The sequence below is a fragment of the Manis pentadactyla genome, chromosome 7 (genome assembly GCF_030020395.1).
Source record: "Manis pentadactyla isolate mManPen7 chromosome 7, mManPen7.hap1, whole genome shotgun sequence".
Classification (NCBI taxonomy): Eukaryota; Metazoa; Chordata; class Mammalia; order Pholidota; family Manidae; genus Manis; species Manis pentadactyla.
The window spans coordinates 119,764,188-119,781,538 of record NC_080025.1 but is presented as its reverse complement, the minus strand read 5'-3'; the positions used below and the strand labels follow the sequence as shown (position 1 = coordinate 119,781,538).

At 35.8% G+C, this 17,351-nt stretch overlaps 1 protein-coding gene across 1 annotated transcript in view; it reads right to left on the bottom strand.

Annotated features, from left to right (window-relative positions):
* KCND2 (potassium voltage-gated channel subfamily D member 2) overlaps positions 1–17,351 on the bottom strand; it is a 508,032-nt gene that overhangs the window by 409,537 nt on the left and 81,144 nt on the right. The gene's annotated exons all lie outside the window — the stretch shown is intronic.

Here is a 17,351-nt window from a genome sequence, read left to right as displayed (position 1 = left end):
AAATAAGAGGTATTCTTTACTTTTCTCTATTTTTTGGCTTTTTCTACACTCTTTGCTTCAATACATGGGTAGTTCAGGTTATGAGCAAATACTGTAATGCCCAGATTTAAATCCAACTCTGTCCTGAAACAGCTGTGTGACCTGTGCTACATGTTCCTCTTCTATAAAATAGGAATAATAATAATTTGCCCCTAACAGGATGTTGTGCAGATTAACTGAGTTAGCACACATAAAACAGAAGAGTATCTGGCAAATAGCAGTGCTTTGGCTATTAAATTTACTATGCCTATTACTATTATTACTTGCTATCAATATTATTTACCAAGATATCTATGGTTTCCACATGCAATTCATGACATTTTGCATCTTTCTGAACTGTATTCTAATCCAAAAAATATCCTTTTGACTCTACATTCAAAATATATCCAGAATCTAAAAAAATCAGACGATACTATTTCTGTGCTCAAAACTTCACAGGGTCTTCCCATTTTTCTCAAAGTAAAAACTGAGTCCTCACTACAGCCAATTATGCCCCCTCCAGGACCTGCATAGGACCACACCCCTCCACCCCTTTCTCATCTCACCTCCTGCTGCTACCCCCTGGTTCTCTCTACTCCATGCAAACTGTCCTGCTCTTCCTCAAACACTCTGTAAAATGCTTTTGCTTTTGAGTCTCTGCACGAGTTCCTCCATCTGCCTGCAAAGCTCTTCTTCCAGATATCTACTGCTGAGTGCTTCACCTCCTTCAGGTCTTGCTGCAAATGCCACCTTCTTAAAAGGCAAATAGATCATCCTTTTATAAACTGCCCCCCTCTCCTCCCCACCTCATACACACCTGGCACACGTGACTCCCTCAACTCTTATCAATGTTTTCTTTTTGCCACAGCATTGATCACCTTCCACCACCCTATGTATAAGTGTCTTATGATACATGTTTATTATCACTATCTTTTATCTTCCATAAAAATATAAGTTTCATGAGGCAGGTCCTTTGTTTTGTTCACTGATTCCTAGCTCTTAAAGTAGTACCTGGCACATGATAGGTGGCAAATAAATATTGTTAGCTAAGTGAACCAACAAGAAACAGAGAATAATGTGAGTCTCTTTTCTATAAACAAAATCTTTATTTAGCAGTTAACCATGCCAAAGTTAACTTCTAAGAAACTGTGCCTATTAAAAGAGATGAAGTGCTAACAGACAAATAGAGCCCAAATGATGAGGTATAGAGACAGAATGAGGGACATGATATTCATACAGATTCTACGTTTGGATCAAGGAAGGTCAGTTATTTCGGCTAATAAAGAAATCATGTTCTCAGAAGCCTTGAGACTGTAACACTGTTTAGAGCTGTACTTTAATATTTAATTTCATGTATTTCCTAAAGGAAACTGATTAATAATTGCAACCAGTGAAGCATGTACTTTAAAAGATTGACCCCCGCAAGCTGTTGTTTTTTGAAGATTAAAATAATGCCTTTTTTCTTATAAAACAAGTCACTGGGGTGACATCCTTCTAACCTCACAAAGCTGAAAATAAACTGAGGCAGAATATGAAAGATAACTCATTAGCCACATGCTTTGTAGGCTTTTTTTCTTTTTTAAGACAGCAACAAAGTGGATTGGTGCACACTTAGATATTTCCAGCTGATCCTAATGAAATATTAATGTGAAATGATTATGCTTCTCAAAATTCCTTTCTGTTTTAACCCATTTACTTCAACCCACAAAATACTGTCAACTCTCAAAGTCTAGGTCACATACATTTATCAAAGAAGAACAATCAAATACCATCGCCACCGCAGCAGTCCGACAGCATGCTGGTGTGTCCAGTCAGGAGCTCCAGTTTAGCTTAGGAAATGAGCAGCTGCCCATTTTCCACAGAAAGTGTAATCTTTTAAGGCCAGTGAATAAGTGAAATCTGATGAAGCAAAAATGTTTGAGGAGAAACAGTGGTTCACCTTCCCCTCAATGCCTTCTGTATTGAGTTACATCCTTCATCTTCCCCAAAAGCCTTCTGTGTCTTCCTTAGAATCGACACCCCCTTTTCAATTTTCAAATTCTTAATGGCACCAGTAATTTCTTCCAAGAGACTTGGCTTATAGCCAAATTGCCTAAAAAACATCTTCATATTATTAACCAAACTGAAAATGATACAGGAGAATTAGTAAAAATGAATGCTCCTGAAAATTTAAATGGGATGTATAGCTTATGCACTAAATGTATACATTTATTGGAAACAAAAATGCATCAAATGTTCTTCAACTTACAGATTTCCACTAGCAGACAAAATTAATTTTTAAAATACAAAAGATGATTGGTCATTTCCATGTTTACTAAGAAGCACTTTAAATAGATTTTAAAAGATTTATAACAAGGAAACATGAATTGTTTTTTTTTTTCAGTAGTATGGCTTCTATACAAAAAAAAATACTTCAACTGTCAAGAAATACCTTGAAGCCCAAGAAAGTTATACTAAAAATAAAAACTTTACCCTATTCTCAACTAGCAATTAGCAGTTCCGCCACTAATGAGAAAAAATGTCTCTGGATTTGCAAGGAGAATCTAGAGTAATATAATAAAATTTTTAAAGGTTAAGGAATCTTCCTTCCACCTTTTTTCTGGAACTTTCTTTCACTGGAGCCAATGAGAGGTGAAAGCTAAAGCTGAAACGCTTTGGATCAAATGAACCTTGACATAGTACTCTAATCTGAGACCAATCACGCCGGAAGATGAGCAGTGTGTTCAGACATTTAGATGTGGCGCTCCTGGTTATAGCTTGCCTGGCTGAATTAGTATCAAATAAAACAAGTATCACAGGCCTTTTTACACTCTGGCAACAAAGATCCCAAAGGAACTTAAACCTTTAAAGCAGGTGTTTGTCAGGATTGATGTAGCCCTTCCCTGGTCACCTTGATAGGACACTGAAAGGGAAGATTTAGCAGTGCCCTTATTGCTGCTTTTTCCTTTGAAAATGAGTATGAAATTAACTGGTCTCTATTTCTCTGAAAATGACACTATAAGCTGAGTCTCTGGGCTTTCTTACCTATTTAGTAATTAGAATGACACCTCTAAAATTTTGCAAGGAACCTCACTCACCCCCACCCTTTTTTAAGGGCTTTAAACCATAGAATAGAAGTTGTTATTGGAAAGAAGCCTCGTTTAAATCACCTGTGAGGCTTTAAAAATTGTGCATGTCCTGAAATTCCCCATACAGGCACTTCCTCCTCAACACCTACTTTAGAACAATTATTAAAACTTCATTCTAGTGATGAGATACTGCAATGATGCAAACATTGTAAGGGAAAACACCGTTCTCAAAATTCTCTCCCAGCTCTACCCCACCCAAACAGCTATTCAGCCCCCACTTTGCATTTTTTTTCCCAAAGGAAACAGAAAAGCAGCCTTTACTTTCAGTCAGAACAGAACAGGAAAACCCCAGCTGCCTCGATGTTTTTGGTTCACCTTGCGGATCTGCTTCTCTTAAAGCAACAGGAAATAAGCTTGGCAGAGGGGCATCACCCTAGGTTGGAATCCTAAATCCTGCTATATTGACATTTTGACCATAAGCATATTCCTTTATTTTCATGAATTCCAGGTTTCTTATGTGTAACAAAGGTATGGTGACCATCTTATTGATTTAATAAGTTTGTAAGAGAAAATGTGTTGTCAACACAAAGAATTGTGCTTGGCCCATAACGTACATTCAATAACTGATAACCTACACTCCCTTAGAAATTTTCATAATGCTGTGCAATTATATACCACATTTTAAATTCTTAAAGCACTTTCACATGTATTATCTCGTTCATATCTTAGAAGAAAGATGGAAGAGGAGAGATGGGTGAGGTTAACAAATGTTACCCCACTTAACAGATGAGGAAACACGACCCAAACGCTGGTAATCTATCCAAGGTCACACCAGTGATGACAAAGATTCAGATGCTGGAAATAATATGGCTCCATCTGTTCTGCTAACAAATGAATACATAAAAGTGCAGAGAACTTCAGTGACAAAGAACCAAGACGGTCTCTGTTTTCTAGGACAAACTGCCATCTAATGCAAACTCATTGTTCTCTAACGTGTCAGGTCCCAGCCAGGGAGCAAAGACAGCAGCATATAGTGGATCTATTCTACTAAAATCTTCTTCTGGAACAGTCAGGAGCTTCTTTCCAAACCCCAGGCCCTGCTTACTTTCCACATCTACACCCAGGGCTGTACTACCAGCCCTAAGAATTGAAAAAGTGGTTATACAAATGACCCCACAGACATGTAATTATATTATGTAGTTCAACATAACCAAACAGTACTAAGCCCTAAAATAAGGCTAAGACCAACACAATTAGAACTTTACCCAGGGTGACTCTTTTAAAGCTTATTTAGAAATCTTAAATACAAAATTAATTTAATATTTTAATAAACAATCTCTGCTTTACTGGTGCCCTAATCACACACCCAGCAGGCCAACTGGGTAATCCAGCACCGCCCACACATCTGGTTTCAGCTCCTGAACTGCACAGCAGAGAACTTCTCTAATCCCTTTTGTGTCCTTAGTCCCACTATTTGTTCTACTTACACTTTCTGCCTCTGATTCCATAGAGATAAGGCTTTCCCACTTTTCCAATCTCAGGGCCATATCCAGACTGATGAATTTGCTGCCTCACTGAAAGAGGATTTTAAGATATAGTATCTTGAAGGGATAAAATTATCTATGGTACATCAGAATACTGTGCCTGGTTGTAGTTATTACATTGTACATCTTCAGTAGCCAAGTTTCACTTCAGGACAGCAAATGAGCTCTTGGTTTAGGAAGTTTGGATTCAGTGCAGAAAATTACATGAGGAAGTAAATAAAAGTCAGTTAAATGGAGATACATTTAGTAGGTCAGCATCCCTTTGCTTACCTCCCTCAAAAGACATAGCGGGTTCTAAATAAAAATTCCTTGACTCCTAGCCTCATGTTCCTTATACAAATTACCCAACTAGTGTTTAGTCATCACAGTTCAATGACATCTCATCTGTCAAGATTAATCTTTTCCATGGGACTATGCAATTCACTGTAATGTTGTCTGAATCCTCTCTACTTTAATTTCAGTTGTCTAAAATCACTTCTGAGTAAGGGTGCAATTGTCAAAAGCCCTAGAAGCTTTCTTAGAAATCACCTACTTTCTCCATTTGAACATTTTAAATGAATTTTGGAAGAATACTTTTGAACTTCTACTAAACATTCTTACTTTTTTCTATTTAAATTAGTACAAAGTACTACATTTTATTTTTTCAGTTATATTACAAGATACTTTAAACAAATACATGATTCTTAGACATCTTTTTGCATACTTATTTGCATCAATACTATACATAAAGTTTCCATTTAGAACACATGCATCCTATTTTAAAAATCTCATTTATCTTTTCTTGTAGATGCATTTTTCCATTTCCTTCTTTTCTATAGCTTTAACCCTGCATGTCAGAAAGTATTATGTAATTGCACAATTGACATGCCAGTATTTTTCTCATTTCTGTATTCATTCCCCACAGGCCCAGCACCTCTGCCCTTATCTTAATCAGGAGACGGCAGATTGTTTAGGGCACTGACTAAACCCTTGGCCGCAATAAAAGCAAACACATATCTGTCTCTTCTGTCCTGAGTAGAGATTGAAATTACGAATAGGAGCCCTATCTGATACACTGACCTTTGACCTATGTCTGCCCAGCCTTTCAGTCTTCTTTGTCCCTCAGGTCCTGACCCAGGATAAAATCTGCTGGATCACTACAGTCTGTCATAATGCCCAGTCTTGACTCCTCTCCCTGGCCTTGAACTCTTGCTTCCCACACTTGAAAGAGATTCCCTGGCTCAGGACACATTTGAAAAGTAGGTTTTGTCAATTAGAACACTTGAATTAACACTTTCCTTCCTCTCTTCCTTCCTATCTCAAAACAAAATACAAAGAGCTAATAAGTAACAGCTATGAACTTTATCTTGTCTTTAATACATCCTTTGTGCAGTTTGTAAATTTCCTATTTTGCTTCTTACAATCTTTGTTGTCATATCAGCTAATCTCATCCATAAGGTGTGTCTCCTTATCTGTGGATGATTTTGCTTTGAAAGGTGACCTACTCTCTTTTTTAATGCTTTCTCCCGAGAAATCTGGGTATCAAAAATGCTTCCATTTACTAAGCCAGACTTCCTTCTGGAGAACACTTACTACAGAGTTGACAGTGCACAAGACAATGGTGAGGTCCCCCAAGAGAACTTGGAAAAACAAAGCACAAAGCTGATGTCAGGGTTGAACTTATAAACTGGACACACATTGGATGTATTGGCAACTAAGAAAGTAAGACAAGTCCCAGTGGTAGAAATAAAAGATTAATAAATTCAACAAATATTTACTGAGTACCTACTATGTGTAAGCACCATTCTAGATGGCTGGGATGCACGAGTGAACACAAAAGACAAGGTTCAGGAGCCGATGTCATGGTCATGCAGAAACCTGAAGAGCGGGATGTAGTTAGCCAAGTGGACATGTGGAAAAAAGTGTTCCAGGCAAAGGCATAGTGAGTGCAAAGGCTCCTCTTGTGCTCCAGAAATAAGAATAACAGTAAGAAAGCCAGTGAGGCTGGGCACAGTGGACAGGAGGAACAGCTGGAGGAGACATATCAGAGGGGCCCCGAGGTAAGGAGATGTTGGGAGAAGAGTACCAGGAAGGGAGAAGTTCATGCCGGGCCATGTTGACTATTATAAAGACTTTGGATTTTATTCTGTTTCAGATAGGAAGTTGCTGCACAGCTCTGGGTAGAGAAGCAACATGATCAGATACAGATTTTGACAGGATAACTCTGGACACTGAGATGGGACAAGTGCTGTACAGGGATTCTTGTTAAGTGACTAGTGCAATGACTCAGGTGAGCGATGACAATGGCTTTGACCAGGGTGGCTGCAATGAGAAGTGGTTGCTCTCTGGATCTATTTTGAGCATAAGGTCACAGATTACATGTGGTATGTGAGAGAGAGTTTGGAATAAGGATGACTCTGAGAGGTTTCACCTGGGAATTCAAAGGATGTGGCTTCTATCACCTGAGATAGCTATGATGTAGTCAGAGGAGATTTTGTGGGGAAGATCAAAAGTTTAATTTGGGTCATGTATGGTTTGAGAAACTTATTAGACATCTAAGGATGTATACCAGAATCATCCTAAAAGGCAAACCTCTCCCCTCTCCCCTTTCCCTCCTGTTTTTCCCAGTTATTCTCCCTCCCTATCTTCCAATTAATAATTTCCTAAGGACAGTATTCCTGCTTGGAACACCCTTTGTCCCACTTATAGTAGTCTTCAGTAGAAAAGCAAAAAATACACTCTGTAATTTTCAAAAATAAAACAGATTTCAATGTTGAACTCTTTTTGATAGGAAGCCATAATATATAGCCATGTCACAGAGTTACAGACTTTTAGGAACCTTAGGCAGAATCTGCGGCAACCTCTTATTTTATACTGGAGGAAACTAAAGCCCAGGGAGAATAAATGACTTTCCAAAGGTCAGCTGTCTAGTTATTACAGAGCTAAAGCTCGAACCCAGGGATCTGCGAGCTATGAGAGCATGCGGCCCCTCAGTTATTTTCTGCTTTTGCTATTATTCATATGCTGCAGCCCTCACATTGTATTTACATATTTTATTTGGAAATATAATTAAATACCAGTCTTCTAGCATAGGGTCACTGCTTTCATGGCCTTAAAAACACAACTTTTTCTTTTCCTTCCTTTTCTAATTAAATGCCTTTTGAGACCTTCAGTTAACCTCAGATGAATAAGACTATGGATTGCAAAACATCAGACATATAAATGATTTGCACTAATAAGATGGTCTGGGATTTAAACCAGAGAAAATGCAACTTTTAACTTTTAAAGACATTCAAATGAGTAGAGGTAGGCTATATAAAAACCATGACATTACAAATAGTTCCAAGAAATTATTTATGAAGAGAATTCTGCACTATCATAATTAGAAAAAAATTCTTAAGATTTACAGCTGTGCTTTCTTTCTTCTGTTACAGGTTTAGTTATAATTCCATACTGAACAATTTGCAACCAAATGAGAACAAATGATAAATTAAAATATCCCACCCAGTTAGGTAATACCATAATTATAGCTTTAATTATAACTTTCTATAGTTATAGGACATGGAAGATTATTGGTTTACTTATTATTTTTCAGCTGTACTTTCCATGTCTTCTTCAGGAAATCCTCACAATGCCATCATGTTTGTTGTTTTCACACAGAATTCACTAGATTTAGTGAGAACTGTAAATCCTATTTAGTTCTGACAGCATAGAAATACCCTAGACTTCTTTAAGGTGATTTAGTCAGCTGCACAATAATCTTTAAATAGAATTAGAACTTTGTATTTTCCTTTCAACCAGGGTCTCTGGTTACATTAATGAGCCAAATAGGGATTAATGGTGATTACAGCAAATCCGTATGTGAAATTGTTGAGACTGTTTTTAAGCACTTCCGCCTTTGCCTTTCTGGTTTTCAGCCTGTGATCATGGTCTCTTCTCCATGCAACATGCTTAACATGCAACTCACTCCCCATGTGGTGGTGTTGCTCATTCTTCTCACCTGCCCTGGATGACTCAAAACACAGTTCTCCATCCTCAAATCAATGGCTTTACAAATTGTCCTTTTAAGCACAGGAAGATGATTTATTGAAAAGTTACTGTAGGCAGATAATCTACTGAGAAATTAATTTATGTTTTATTTCTAAGCTGTATTCATTAGGAGGAAAAGAAGGGAAATGGTCCTATCTCCAAGAATTTATTCCTAGACTGAGCTCTGCCTGTACCATGGAGTGGGAAACGGATTTTTGTGTGTGTGCATTTCAGAGAGAGGAAGGAGAATTTTTAGACTAGGATGGACTAAAGGCAATTCACTAAGCAGTCTTTGATTTCAAGATTTAGGTCAGGCACTGTACATCAGGCACTCTACACTTGGGTTACAGAGTAACTTGCAGACTCTAGGAATGAAGGCTGCTGACAGTCAAAACAGAGGGACCACTTTTGGGATTGCGTACACACCACCAAATTTGTGTATAGTCATACAGGCAAGGCAAGCATGGTTTCTCTTGCCAATGAATGACCAACACTGGAAGTTCTACCATATGTGTCTATGGAGAAAGGATGGGTATTTGAGATTAACTTAAGTTGGTTTAAACAAAGATACGTGATACTGCCTGCACAAACGTTTAAAACAACTCTACCTGTTGGTTCTGGATAATAGGTTCATAAATAGCACAAAGTACAAAAAGGACAAAACCAAAAATGATTACATGATTTTAAGTCTTTGATTAGGTAAATGAGTAAAATGCCATTTTCATTTTTTGAAAGCTATGAATTTAAGTGTTCCATAGTATTCGTGTATGTAAAATTTTAGTTTTGTTTAAACTGAAATGTATTTAATAAGGGCATCAAAATTTAGAGGTAAGGACAAAATCATATTTCTTTTATTGAAGAGAGGATATAGGAAAAAGGGTCAATATCAGAGAACAACAAAATCAAATTTCACCCTATCCCAAGTCACCTAAATCTGATGCTTAAATAAAAATGTATTTAGAGCCACTCAGTCTGCTTTCAAACTGAATGTTGTACTTCAAATAATATTGGCACACAGGCATCATCTTTGTACAGAGTTTAGGTATCTCTTGTTAAATTTTTGCAGCTTTTAGATCTGATAAATTTCCAAAGCTTCCAGATTAAAGACTGAAGTATGATATGGTGTGATAAGAGCATGAAACAGGCAATTAAGATGAAGGATAAGTGGAGATGGCTTTGATAAACCTTATCAATAATAGGAGAGTCTTGGAAATCTTTGGGCAGAAAAGTTATTAGGCTAAAAGATAACCTTAAAGACAGCTCCTTGAGATCAAGACATGTACCTCTTTTCCAGTTCCCTGCAAAATCTATCAGTTTTGATATATAATAAGGGTCAGTAAAAATATATTGTATTGAATTGATTTCTAGTGAATATCACCATGTTTCTTAGTAGCTTAACCAAAATTTTGCATGGAGAGCTATATTACCCCTAAAGAAAAAGGCCATATTTATATAATTTCCACACTTAGATCTTCTGGTTCAAAGCTTTTATCATGCAGAAACTTGTTCTGGTGTCAAGCACTTTTTGTATCAAAAGAGAAGTTCTTAAAGTCTGCCTCCCTTATTTATAGGTGGCAATTCCCTTTACGGAAAAGATAAAGGAACAAGAGAAAATTTACCTTACCACTTACACAAAATAGATGTAACTTGTTTTTCTGTTTTTAAATTGTATGGGTACCAAACATTATGAAGACACATAAAGTCTTAAAATATCATGAGGTCTCATATTATATGGAATGCTTGGATGTCAAGCATTTTATGGCTTATATCGGTGGTGGGACAAACTATGGTGTGTTTCATAAGGTCACCAGAGAGGCAAATATAAAACAATTTCCCTTCCCACATATCATCTTAATAACTTTCCTTGTAATACACAGAAAGTGTGTTGTTATGGAGAGAGGAGGGGCATCATTATTGGCAGTAAATTTAGGAATATCTTAAGCACGTGGTATAAAATCTTTCCCGAAGTTGCTATTTAAAATTTAGGCTTCAGACAGAGCTCAATCTGTTCCCATTATAGTAAGCACTGAATACCATAATCCAATTTATTCCAGTTTATAAAATACCACACTACTACTAATTCCTCATGAAGAACAATGGGAAGGTACTACTAATTCCTCATGAAGAACAATGGGAAGGATTAAACACTAAGGGTAAGTGAATGCCTCCTGTGGCTTGTGAGAGTCTTTCTCTCTCTCTCTCTCTCTACAGAATAGCCTCTGCTGTTGCACACAATTAATGTTTATGATGCTTCTAGTGTATGCAAAAAAGCAATGTAGGAGGTAGCAAATAAAATCCTCTCCTCTTTCTGTGAAGACAAAATTTGCCTGTGAGGAATAGCCAAAGATGTGTTTAATATAGCATATTATCAAATACTTCGCTGAGGAGTAGTTTGGGAGCTCATGGTAACAAACCTCAGGGAAGTTTACACCCCTATAGAAGCTGAACTTGAAGGCAGACTTTACAAAACAATTTGATGATTGAAGAAGAGTTCGGTAGAGCACTTCAGACAAAATAAGTTCACGAGCAAATTCATACAGTCTATTAGGGATACTGCTGATAGTGAGCTAGTAGGAACACTGAAGAAAGCATGCGATAAGGTTGGAGAGGCAAAATGAAACCTTAAACTGAAGACATTAGAGCATGAAAATGAAAAGTATGAACTCAGTGCAATGGATAATAGTGTTTACCTCATCTACCACCAACTGATCACTGTTTAGCTTTGAATTTAGATTTAGATTTGCGTATTGATATTAAAAACAGAACAACCTGTATGTCTGCTAGATTTTCCTATGGATCAAGAAGCAGGGAGACAAAAACATTTCTAACTTCAAGGGCTATCCTTACGTCAGTTTTGAGAGGATTTTTCAACACCGTCACGATCTGTACTTAGCATCTTCTCAGCCTGTTTATGCACACCCTGCTAATTTCTATGTAAGTAACTTTGCTCTTATTGTCACTTTCCATCATAAGAAATATTTTCTTGCATGCCAAATTTTTCCAGATTATACTCATGCATCAAATTCTAGTTTATATCTTCTTTTCTGCAGCATATGTTTGACTCTCCTCCATCTATACTATACTTAACTTTCAATTTTCTAAACACCCATAGTATTTCTTTTTAACTCATGGGAGATAAGTACCATATTCATTGCCTGTTACACACTGAATTATGTCCTCCCAAAATTCATATGTTGAAGATCCCTCCCACTGCCCCATGAGAGATAGGGCCTTTAAAAAGGTAATTAAGGTTAAAAAGACAAAAGGCTGGGTTCCTAATCCATAGGACTGGTGTCCTTACTAGAAGACCAAGAGATACCAGGGGTACAGGTGTAGAGAGGAAAATCCATGGGAAGACACAGAAAGAAGGTAGCTGTCCTTCTGCAAGCCTAGGAAAGAGACCCCAGCAGAAATCCAACCAGCACACAACTTGATCTTGCACTTCAGCCTCCAGAAGCATGAGAAATAAATTTCTGTTGTTTACAGCACTGAGTTCACGGTATTTTATTATGGCAGCCCTGAAAAACTAATATATTGTCTCTATTTGCTGTATACTTGTCTTATCTCCCTCATTTGACTCTGATCCTGGGGAAGGCAGAAAACAAAAGTATCTAATTTTTAAAAACACCTTTTATAATGCTTGAGATATTTTATTTGTTGCGATAAAGTTGGATAATTAAACGTTTGTATACATGAATGAGTGAATTTCAGTTCTTAGAAAGTATTCTTTAGGAACATTTAAACTGCTGCTAAGATAGAAGACTGAAAAATCACTTCAGAATCCCAACCCAATAGAAAACAGGAGAGAACATTGTAAAGGAAATTATTTTGACTTGTGGGTCATAGAACCCTGGCTTTGAATCCTGGATCCTCCAATTAATAACTATGTAGTTTGGTGTTATGTTTCATCATTTTAAAATTGGACCATAACAACACAACTTTCAGTATTATTAGAATTAAAAGAAGCTGTTAAGCCCTGACTCTCATTTCTGGTGACATTTGCTTAATCAATGTTGGCTATTTTGATAATTTTACATAGTATGATTAGTAGAAGAAGAAATTAGAGAAAGGAAAAAAAAAACCTGAAAAAAGGGATAAATGTATTGTGAGAAGCCTGAAGAGAAGCTAGTAAAGGCTGCAGGACAGGATCATCACTTCCTAGGGGCAAAGCAGTACTAAAAAGAACTGCTCAGTCTGGAACCCCAAATTGCAAAGGTATCTATCCACAGGGTCATATAATTTTTTCCAGCAATGCTAAAAAGAGTGAAAAATAACATGAAAATAGAATGACTGGATTCACATGCAGCTTTAAATCATCTGGATGGTATGGCCAAAATAAAAGAATGTACAGAGAGAATGAGAGTGCTGCAAAATACTAGAACCTTAGTCCACGCTGGGTAAGAAATATGGTTGGCCAAGAAGAAGCTGATAGCAAGGGAGGACATAGAAATGGAAATTGTGATTTTTTTTCCTGCTCCCACTTTAGTTATTTTTTGACTTAATCAATACTATGGCTTTTCAAAATTTGAAACATGGTTATATACCAACAGTGAGCCACACTGGGGTCCTCTACTCTGATCAACTGCATTTTCAATGAAGTCATTGCAATAGGATTTAGATTTTTGTGAGCATCTTATTTCTTACCTGTTGTCATGATACACTGATGTAGGACTTGTGGTCACTCAAATATTCATTTATGATTTAGAATTTCCATTATGGTATCTTTAGATTTTTATGCTTTTAAAGAAAGAACTTAATACTTGTTATTTTTCTTAAAGTAGCTATACTCTCAGCAGTATCATTATAGTGTATATGATGTTAAAGGCACACATAGATGAGCACATGTTATTTCATGACTTTGTAAAAAATGCTGTAATGATATAATCACCAGGGATGGCACTCTGTCTGCTCAGGGAGCATATAACATCTCAGTACTTTTCCATTAGAGCATTGCTGATATGGGATTGGCATAAAGAATTAGGTGCCCTCCCTCAGATCAAGGTTAACACATAGGAATCACAGAATTCATATTCCCATTGTGACTGGTTTGTCCTTTCTCATAATTTTTCCTCTTCTAAATGAGTTATTTAATATCCTGTGTGCACTTAGCTCTAAAATATAATACTTTAAATGATCCTTGCTCTAAGAATTTATTAAAAGAAACAAAAATACAATGTTCTCTATATATCTGGTGATACATAGAGATAGAAATATTTCAATTTATAAGAAATTTTCATGTTAAAAATGATATATTAGAAATGATGATAAAAATTAATGGAGATATGGTTTCTACTGCATGAATTTCCTACAAGAAGATACCTGTATACTAGTGAGCTTCAATAAAAAATCAATCAAGGGAGAGAGGGTCACCTCTTTGTTGTTTGGACTGATAGTTTAAGAACGATTGTTTACCAGAATACTGACTTGATGCTTTCTTCATTCCTTCCAAAAATATGTCTAAATATTGTTCATTTGAACATGCTTTTTGGATACTTATCAAAGGTAAAAAATATTACAGTTTACATAATGTGTATCTCATATATAAAATGTTTATTATGAGTTTTCTTTAGAGAATTTCTAGTAAAAATTACTTAAGGCAAAGTAAGTCCCTTAAAGCATATTTGCCTATGTCAAGTAAGGGTCTCCTTAGTCACAGAGTCTTTATGTGTGTGTGCATGTGTTTATGCAATGGCCCATAAGATTATATACAATAAATCTCAGTGAATGGCAAATGGCTAACATTTACCTTTTTTATTAGAATTAAGGCTGAAGCCAACTTCCAAATCAACCAATACAATCTAATTTTTGTGTTTAAATTAATTAACTATTTAAAAAGAACACTAATAAATCCATTACTTATTGTTTGTTCACATAAATAACATCTTTATCATGAAAAATTATATCTGCTAATTAAAAGGGTGACTTTCCTTTTTTTTTTTTTTTTGCACTTTAGCAAATCTCTTTAATGATCAACTTAATAAAAGACCACCAGATTCCAGTAGCTGCTTCTGAATTCAATCTGTTGAGATATGTTCTTTTGGTTGACATACATAAAGACAATTCTGCCTTGAAGAAATAAATGTTTGGAAAAGGGTGGTGCATTTTAATAGCAATCTCAGATAATTGTGGATACTCTTTTTCAATACTAATAAATATTGACAAGTGGCAATTTCTAAAAGAGTAGTTTCAAGGTGGGATTTGGAACCATATCAGTGAACTTTTTATATTCTCTTACATTAAAATTAATTCCTCTATCCTGCAGTTTGAATGGATCTCTTCCCATGCACCATTTTGTAATATCTTATAATGGACATTTATAAAATATTAGTTCCCTGAGTTACACTCATTTTTCAAATGTTCACACATTTCCTTATACAATACATATGTTTAAAAAAACTCCACATTTTCTTACCGGAGAAGTCAATACTAGGAAGGAAAAAAACTCCACATTTTCTTACCAGAGAGTCAATATTAGGAAGGAATAAAACTCATAGTAGTGGTTATGACAGGCACACTTATTAAGTTTTTAGAAAATATTGTATTTTTTAGAAATACCCACATCTAAATACCCACAGGTGGCATGTCAGTTGTTCTTTAAAAACAAAAAACAAAAACTGGTATCGCATGAAAAAAGTGGCTAGTTCAATTTGCCATTTGAACAAGTGCACAATTGTTTCTTCTTGAAACAACCAGAGCACTCTGTTTAAAGCAGAAGTGCTTTATGCATATTTAACATTTCTTCACACAAAATATTTAACTATTAAAAATCTCAAAGGTTGAGATTTAATAAGATTAATAGATTTTTACTGCTTTGAGTTCTTAAGTGAAACTTTTATTTTTTATTTTTAAACAGAGAAAATGTCATGATAAGGAACATGATAATTTTGTACCACTGCCTTCATTGGTGCTAAGGCTCTTTTACTCATTATTGCTTTTTCAGCATCAGTGAAAAATATCAATACAGTGAAAAAGGCAAATAATGCCTTAGAAAATTATTTAAATAACTTGATCCTATGTATTCCCTAAAAGTATTTTAGAGAACCCCCAGGGGTCTATGAAGCACAATTTCAACACCCCTATGCTAACTCAAAACCTTTCCTTGAGCTAGAGACCCGTACGCTCAACAGTCTACTAGACGTTCTGCAGGCACTGCTCTTTCAAGAATCTTAATTGATTATTGGTCCAATGATTATTGGTTATTCCTTTTTCCTCAAGCTGTTCCTTTTTCATTTCCTATCTCAGATGCCATCTTTATACAAGTCACTCAAGTCCAAAACCTAGGAGTCACTTTATTTTTCTTTCTTCTTAACCCTTTTTATCTAAGTTAATCACTAAATCCAATCTCCTACATGAATATGCATCTCTGTTGAACACTATTATGATTGAATTAGTTTAAGCCTTCAGCACCTCAAAAAATTACCCTATAACTAGTTTTCATCCCCATTTTCCTCCTCCGATTTATCCTTCACTCTCCTGCTAAGGTTAGCTTTCAAAAAAGCAAATGTAGGTGATGCAATATTGAGAGATGAGAAGCTCTGTGTCACAGTACGAGTCTCAAGTCCTGCCTCTGCTGCTTTTCAGCTGAATGAACTTAGCAAATTACCCAGGTTGTCTGTGTTATATCACATACAGCAGCAAAGATAGAATGAGATAATTCACATAGAATATTATCTAGATGAATTCAGAGTGTTATCACTTAGCCTGACAGCCAGCAAGTTGTTAATAAATATTAACGATTTTTATTTTGCCAGTTCTCTCCTTAAAATTCTTCCAGTTTTATTGTCAACATTATCTTATGTTTTTCTCACTCCTTGACTATGATCTCCTTGGAATTAGAAACTTTAATTCATCTTCACTCTCTGCCTAAGGGATAGCATAGCATTTGAAACACAGTTTATGCTGAATAATTACCAGTTAATTAAAGTTTTTTCTGAATTATCTACAAGTGGCCTTAGTTTTATTACTATTTGAATTTTTTAAGTCGTATGTCTCAATTCCTTAAGATTCCCCCTAATTACCAGATAAAAATATATTGTAATATGTACACACATATAAGCTAAATTTTATATTCAGATTAATCTGCTAACATATTGTCCCCAGTTGACAAAATCCTAAACCATTTTTAAAACACATTTCTTCTAAAGACTTGTAAGAGCAAGACTTTACCTGTCCATTGGTTGGCTTGAGGAAGGGTAGCCAGGGCCTATAAAATTCACTAAAATTACATATCATTTTTAGTGAATATCATTTATGCACATTGGGGTGAAGAATGTCTACTGCTTTTTCATATTCTCAAAAGAGGTATGTGACCTGGGAGAGAGATTTTACATCATGCAAACTTTTTGGAACATGTCAAATCACACAATGAAGGCAACTGACCAGCAGGTCTGCATTTATCTGAACTTTGGACATAAATTATATGAAGTCTACAACCCTGAACCCAAGTACCTAACCTCTGAACAAGAGCCTATAAATTAAATTTCATTGCATGCTTCTTACTATATACCTTGTATTTGTTGCCAACACTGCTGGGGGCTCAGAGAGTTCCTGTGATGATCATAACCTTGAATTTTGTGTGTTTGTATGCATTCTTCTGGATTTTTTAGGTGCCCCAATGTAAACAATGAGTAAATTTTCAAATGCATACATGATCCATAATACATAACATATAATATGATCTGTATTATGAATATACATTATGAAACAACATATG